This window comes from Pangasianodon hypophthalmus, chromosome 9 (genome assembly GCF_027358585.1).
Source record: "Pangasianodon hypophthalmus isolate fPanHyp1 chromosome 9, fPanHyp1.pri, whole genome shotgun sequence".
Classification (NCBI taxonomy): Eukaryota; Metazoa; Chordata; class Actinopteri; order Siluriformes; family Pangasiidae; genus Pangasianodon; species Pangasianodon hypophthalmus.
The window spans coordinates 23,885,823-23,892,469 of NC_069718.1; positions in this window are offsets into that span (position 1 = coordinate 23,885,823).

The following is a 6,647-nucleotide window of genomic DNA, read 5'->3' on the forward strand; positions in this document are numbered from 1 at the left end:
ATGAAACCAAACCAACTGAGCAATAGCGATGCAAGATATGCTCATGTGCCCCCTCATACCACCCCCCCCATACCACATCACCCCCTCCTTCCTCACCGCCGCCACAAGAAAAACAGAAAAGTAAAATATATAATGGGAAACCTTCCCAGATAGGCACCAAGCTAGAATAAATACTTTCCATTACTGAGAATTCCTCATGGGTCACTGAGTCAGAAAAATCATTGTGACCTGTAATTGTACGAGGAGCACATTCACAGTTAAAGGCCAGGAAAAAAGCATTATGACAATGCAGCAATGGGGAATTTTTTTTCTTGATTATATTTTTAGAACAAAACCAAGAACCCTCTCAGCATCTGTGGGCTTTTCAGTCCAGAAGGCTGTGCTTCACATGGCTGCTCAATCAATCAAATAAAATTAATACTACGGTTTGTTGTATTAAAAAAAAAAAAAGCTTGTGTTTCCCATGCTGAGAACATAATGATTTAAACACTCGCATGCTTCCTTCCATCTCAGCCAGAGGCATCACTCATGGTTCATCACTCAACCAGTGTGTGTGTGTATGTGTGTGTGGGTATGTTCTTACCTGCAGCCATGTCTAATCCCTTCTCACAATTCAAACATTCTTAAATGTATTATTTTTTCCATTTACATACAAAAAAGCACTATAATTAAACTAGAAGACAAAGTAATGTTCGTTTGTCGTGATTAGTATTGCACTGGTTGACCACATAAGCAGATGCTGTGGGTGGGTGTGTTATATGTCTCAGTACATCCCAAAGGTGCAGGATAGCATTTAAAACCAGAATGATACATCTCTTACACAAAGCCGCTCATAATGTAGCCTAGGTTGCTTTGTAGATCATGAATGATGATGTTCTCTTCCTCTGTGTCTTTGGGCAAAATAATATAGCTCATAATTTATTGGTCTTTTACCATACCTAGTGCTTGTAAAGTACACACAGCGTTTTGATAAAGTGTTTTCATCAAAATCAGTTTGGCCTTGGTGTCTGTAGTATATGCAGTTCTTTTACTGTTTGAGCATATCTCTATATCTCACATTGGAAACAGCTTTTGAAAAATGCCTCCTTGAGTTATTCTGCAGAAAGTTGAGGACTAAAAAAAATAGATAAATAGATAAATAAAAAGAAATGCATGGACTGCAAAGTAGACCAAGGCTGTTTTTTTCTTAATACCAAAAAAGTGTAGAATTTACATGTGAAGAATATTCTTGTCAGTTTACCCTGTAAGACTGAACTCAAGGACAAAAGAGCTGAGGATATTCCAGTGATGCTATGCATCCACTTGCATTTTCTCTATTGCATCTCCGTCCTCATATCCACATTTTTTAATAAGGGTATGATTTCTATGAAAAGAAACTTTTTGACCTTAGTATTATAAAGTGAAGATCCGAAGGTCTGGGGCATCGAGGTATTGACATTCCAGCTAGCAAAACTCTAAATGACTGAAAATTAGAATTACAGCTAAACCTACACTTTAAAGTTACTTCACATTTTACATTCAAAATTCTAAGACAATTACAAAGAAAAAATGTAACACTAGACAAACACAGATAGATGCTTATTAACACAGATAGATGCTTTTAGATGCTTATTATTATTATCTCTAAGGATAAGAAATACTGCTTGGTTTTATAAGGTTCTATTTGGCTGTTTCTTATTAAGCAATCTCTTAATAAATGCTAATAAACTCATCAGAGAAAGACATTTTGAGCTTATTAAGATGACATCATGATCATATAGGATTGTATTGTTCTCTAAAATTAAGTAAATACCTTTTATTTGCTAAAATCTAATACAAAAATCCACTTTTTAAAACCTGAAGTTGTTCCTAAACATTTAACAGTATTGAAATATATAAGAAGACACAATTCATGTTTTTGTGCAACCACACACACACACACACACACACACACACACATCTTACATATCCGCCAGCTGACCTTCAGACTCTGATTCCACTGGAAAGTTCTGTTTATTAATCAAATTGCATGTAGCTAGCTAATTTCAGTCATATTTAATGCTTTGTACTGTGCTGAAGATTTTCTGTCAGAATGTTCATACACTGTAAAAGCAGAGAGTACAGTAGACCTGTACACTTTACTTTTTATTACTCTCATGGATCGTATGTAAAAGATCTAGAGTGGATATAAAAAGTCTACACACCCCTGTTAAAATGGCAGGTTTTCGTGATGTAAAAAAGAAACCAAGATAAATCCTGTCAGATCTTTTTCCACTTTTAACGAGACAGCAACCAATAACATTCAAGTGAAACACAGATAGAAACATTTTAGGGAGAAGAAAAAAAATGTAATGAAAAACTAAATATACTGCTGCATGTAAGTGTGCACACCCTTATATAATTGGTCATGTGACTTTGCTCAGAATGAACCAATCACATTGAAACTCATGTTCAAAAGTAATTATCATACAGCTGTCATCAGTGAAGTGATTCTGATTAACACCAAATAAAGACCAGCTGTTTCTGTAGGATTTTCTTGACATCTTCTTGGGTTTATCCGACTGCTGAAGCCATTTGTAGTCCACAAGGAGCTTACAAAGCATGTAAGGTATCTCATTGTGGAAAGATATCAATCAGAAGATGGATATGAAAGAATTTCCAAAACATTAGATGTACCATGGAACACTGTGAGAAAATGGAGCACCAAAGTGACATTACTACGAACATTACTATGTCCTTCCAAAACTGATGAAAGGACAAGAAAGAAATTATCAGGGAGGCTGCCAAGATACCTACAGCAACATTAAAGAAGCTGCAGGAATATCTGGCAAGTACTGGTCACTCCCTGCATGTGACTACAATCTCTCATATTCTTCACATGTCTGCGCTAAGGGGTAGGGTGACTAGATGAAAAAAAAAAACATCCAAGCCAAACTAAAATATCCCAAACCACGTGGCAAATTGTGTTATGCTCTGATGAGACCATGGTATAATTCTACAAGATATGTTTTGGCCCAAAAACAAGACAGCTCCTCACCCAAAGAACAGCATACTCACAGAGAAGCATGGTGGTGGCAGCATCATGCTTTGGGGCTGCTATTCTTCAGCTGCGACTGGGGCTCTAGTCAAAATAGAGAATCATGAACAGCTCCAAATACCTATCTGTTTTGTCACAAAACCTACAGACTTCTGTTAAACAACTGAAGATGAAGAAACGTTTCACTTTCCAGCACGATAATGACCCAAAGCACAAATCCAATCCACAAAGAAACGGCTCCAGAAGAAGAAGCTCAACATTTTGGAACGGTCCACTCACAGCCAACATCTAAATCCTATCAAGAACCTGTGGAATGATTTGAAGAAGGCTGTGTACAGGAGATCCCCTGGCAATTTGATAGATCTGGAGCATTTTTTGCAAGGAATAAAATTGCCAAATCAAGATGTGCTAAGTTGGTAGACTCTTACCAAAAATAGACCGAGCGATGTATTACGAGCAAAAGTTGCTTTAGCAAAGAATTAGTTAAGAAGTTAAGACGTTAAAACTTTTTTGTTTGTTTTTCACTTGAATTTTGATGGCTGCTATTTCACATTAAAAGTGGAAAAAGATTGATCTTGGCTTCATTTTCTACATCACAAAAACCTGCCATTTTTACAAGTATGTGTAGAATTTTTATATTAACTGTACAGTCAAAAGTTTCTTTTTCCTCTGGCTCACCATACTGAGGATTCACGTCTGTTCTTTTATGTCAGAGTGTAAATACAGTGTGTCTGAAAAAAAACGTCAGGAACCAGTGAGAGTAAAACTACATATATTTAATTTTGTATTTATTATTTCCACCATATGTTCTACATTTTTAAAACATTTTTAACTCTATACAGAAACAGTTGCACTATGAGAAAACAATTTTTGCACACTACAGCTGTACATCTGTATATCTGTTTTTTTAAAAACATATTCTTTTTATGTATATTCATACATAGGCTGCTAAACTTTCTCTATCATATAGTCTACTAGATTTTATTATATTCTGTTTTTATTATGTTCTGTTCACTGTTGCACTGTGGGACGAGGCACTAAGGAAAAACATTTGCATAACATCATATGTATGCAATATGTATGTGACAAATAAAGAGCCTGGAACCTTCAACCTTGATGTTCACCCTTACGCTCTATGCATTTTCTCAGTTGTTGTATTGCTTTTTTCTTTTTTTTTTTTTTGCAGATTTTGTTCAACATATTCAGATCAACATATTTGCTCAACATATTCCCTGTGGTTCCTGATTTTTTTGGACATCCTGTAGAAAGTGGATATTGATCATTCAAGGCCATCTATATTGCTTTTAACATGGAACTTAATAGAACATTAATAACACCACAATTATCAGTGAGTTTATAGACAGACCTTTTTTATTTTTATTACACAAAGAGCTTTTCCAAATAAAAAATAACACCACAGGAGAATAAAGTATCCTCCAGTCATGATGTTTATCTGGGTAACTCATTTTCACTCAAAATGCCAGAGCCTTATGATACTGAGGTCACAAAATATTAAAACACTTTAAACATGTCTTGAGGGAGTAAACAACACTGTTTACTTTTTCAAATTTTCATTTAATGTGATATCAGAATTTATAATGATGTAAGTATAAATCTCAATCACACTAGCAAACAAGCTTTCGCAAGTAACCTAATGGCAAGTGTTGTCAATTTTGAAAGAGTACTTAGCTATTATATCAATAACACATTAAAAATGAGGAAGGGCATTTACAAGCAAATTGAAAGTCTTTGCCTTTGTGATGAACACCAGTATACTCTTCTGGCTAAATGCAATGTGACAGACAAACAAGGCATAAAAAATGTCACTGGCAAGAGTTCACTGTGCTGCAGCTGTCATGAAGGAGTGAGAGGCAATGTGCAAGGCAAAGTTTTACAAGACTAATAGGCATTGTGGTAGTTAAACTGTTATAACTGGTTAATCTGATTGCAATTCTTCTTCAGGTATGTATATTTTGCCAATACAATTACACCCATAGGCACAGAGATGAGAAACACCAGATATGTCTGTATCTGTGTGGATAACTGCCTGGAGCACTGAGAATCATCTGGATTCCTTCTTGGTGCATTCATGATGCAGGATTTGCATTGAACTGTCATAAAGCCATCTTTCTCTGGAGGTTTTTTTGACAAAGAACTCAGTTATCTGGGGAATCATAAAACCACAGTTGCATATGTAACATTCACTGCTCTTAGCCTCCAGAGGCAGGAGGAATCTTCTGGATAATGCATGCCAACAATGTCATGAGGAATGGGACTCAACATGGAAGGTGACTAACAAGGCCAACCAAAGCCATCTCAGGGTCATGAGCAGGACTCTGTGAGCTGAATTCTGCACAGTGTGGGAAGAATTAGCAGTAGAGGAGGAAAAGTGTATAGTAGACGATGAGGCCAGGTGTAGGCCAGCCAGTCTATCCTGCCCCAGTGGACCACTGTTGTACAGCCCCGGCAGATAGGTTTCCATTAGTGAGGCTAACCGTGGATAGGTCTACCTGAGGAGATCACTTGAAAGGTAGAGATAGCTGCACAGCCTGGTGGTTGATGTAACTGACATCACGGCGTTGTCTTAGTGTACCAACACATGCCGGTCTCAGAACTGGTAGAAAAAACTCAAAGGCGAGATGGAGCTTACCTCTGATCTTACAGTAGGAGGCCACATGGCTCCTGTGCCCTGTGGTCCCGCACTGTTCCCCAGCCTGCAAGGGACATGTTAGTGGTGGTTCCTTTGATGGGGCACAATCCCCAAGCAGACCTCTCTCATTAGAAATGTCCAGCAAGCTAGAACTTGGGCTCCTTTTGCTGAAACTAGGTCATTGTAGCAGGTTGGAATGTGGCTCAAGGATGCCATGCTACGCAATACTACTCCAGCTTTCACCTCCCTCTCAGTGCAGAGTCACACTGAGACTCTGCACTGAGAGGTAGGTGAAAGCTGGAGTAGTATTGAGTAGCATGGCATCCTTGAGCCTGGTTGTGTCATGTATTTGATCTCTGTGATCTCTCTGTCTCTGTCTCTCTCTCTCTCTCTCTCTCTCTTTCTCTCTCACTCTCTGGCCATGAGTAGAGCAAAGCAGAAAGCTGTGACCAAGCTGAAAATCTGCAATGTTGTTTTGAAAGGTTTTACATTACTCATTACCATGGGAAAGGTATGGGCCCTAAAAAAAAGAGTTCACGTGCCCTTCCCCTGGGTCTGCTGTATTCTCTGAGTAGTGTACTGCCAGCACTGTTACTGTCATGGATCCAGGTTATGGCTGATAACAAACTTCTAAAAAACTTATAGCTCCAGCAACCCTAGAGGAAACAACCACTGGTCATGCGTACCTGAAAAGAAGCGTGCAGAAAACAGTTTTATTATTATTATTATTATTATTTTTAAACAGTAGTACATATCACACTGAATGGCCAGTTTCAGAGAGTTTGCCATTCCATCACTCCAAACTAATGCAGTACAAAAGCCTGAAATTTATGTCATGATTATCTGTGAAAGTACTCATCAAGAATTGTGTGGATTTTGCTGAAAGCAATTAAATATGACATTTTATTTCTTTGGATAAACACTGTGTTTATTCAGACTATTGCCTCACTTCCGGTTTTGGTTGGTGAAAATGTGGGCATT